Source organism: Dreissena polymorpha, chromosome 13 (assembly GCF_020536995.1).
Source record: "Dreissena polymorpha isolate Duluth1 chromosome 13, UMN_Dpol_1.0, whole genome shotgun sequence".
Lineage (NCBI taxonomy): Eukaryota > Metazoa > Mollusca > Bivalvia > Myida > Dreissenidae > Dreissena > Dreissena polymorpha.
In genome coordinates this window covers 63,229,622-63,230,422 of record NC_068367.1, presented here as the reverse complement: position 1 = coordinate 63,230,422, position 801 = coordinate 63,229,622, and the positions used below count along the sequence as shown (strand labels likewise).

General features: G+C 33.0%; 1 protein-coding gene across 1 annotated transcript in view; it reads left to right on the top strand.

Annotated features, from left to right (window-relative positions):
• Positions 1 to 738: 738 nt before the first annotated feature.
• Positions 739 to 801, top strand: part of LOC127855217 (uncharacterized) — a 3,286-nt gene continuing 3,223 nt past the window's right edge. Inside the window, exon 1 of the mRNA XM_052390634.1 lies at positions 739 to 801. This exon is cut by the window's right edge and continues 490 nt beyond it. The gene's annotated coding sequence lies outside the window, so the exon portion shown is untranslated.

Here is an 801-nt window from a genome sequence, read left to right as displayed (position 1 = left end):
TTATAAAACCATTAGTACATACCTACTAATATGGTATTAAAGATCAAGAAAGTACACAATATCTAGCTACAAGATAGGTACTTATATCATCTGCTTCACATATCGTGAAGATCAAAAGCTATGTATCCGCAAATCTATACTCCGCATTTATACGAGACACTGTCTAGATTAAACCCGACTGAAAAAGACAACGACGACAAGACATATGGGAATATTTTTCAAACTTAGTTTACAACCAATTTTTAACTGTAACAAACCAGTGACCTATATGTAGAGATGAACACACAAAACCATGTTTTTTTTAACTTATCAAACCTGTACGTCCCCGTTATAAAAGAAATTAGTTAAAAACAGTCGCTAAAAACGCTGCATTTTTAGCGGGAGTTAATATGATTTATGACGTTTGACCTGTTTATATTGACGCCATATGCACTTGCGTAATATCTGTAAAACATGTTTTCTTGTTGTTTGTGTTGCTTTTGTGTCTTAATTAGATTGCATCTCAGTATTACAATATGTATTGTTGAATCTGAGTCGATTTTAATAATATGCTGTGTTATATTTGACTACGATTCATATTACCTCCCTCCAAATATCGACTGATATAAAAACGTCCTGTTGAACTGATAAACAAATGTATCAGAAAAGCGTTAAATCTGGCATATATCATGCATGGTAAGATAACACGGGTTTTAGGCCTCTGAGCAAACAATCTCTTATCAAAAACGATGTGTGCACTCGTATAATTTGCAGTTTACAATTGCGCAAAGAAGGTGTCAGACATATAATAAGAAGATATTT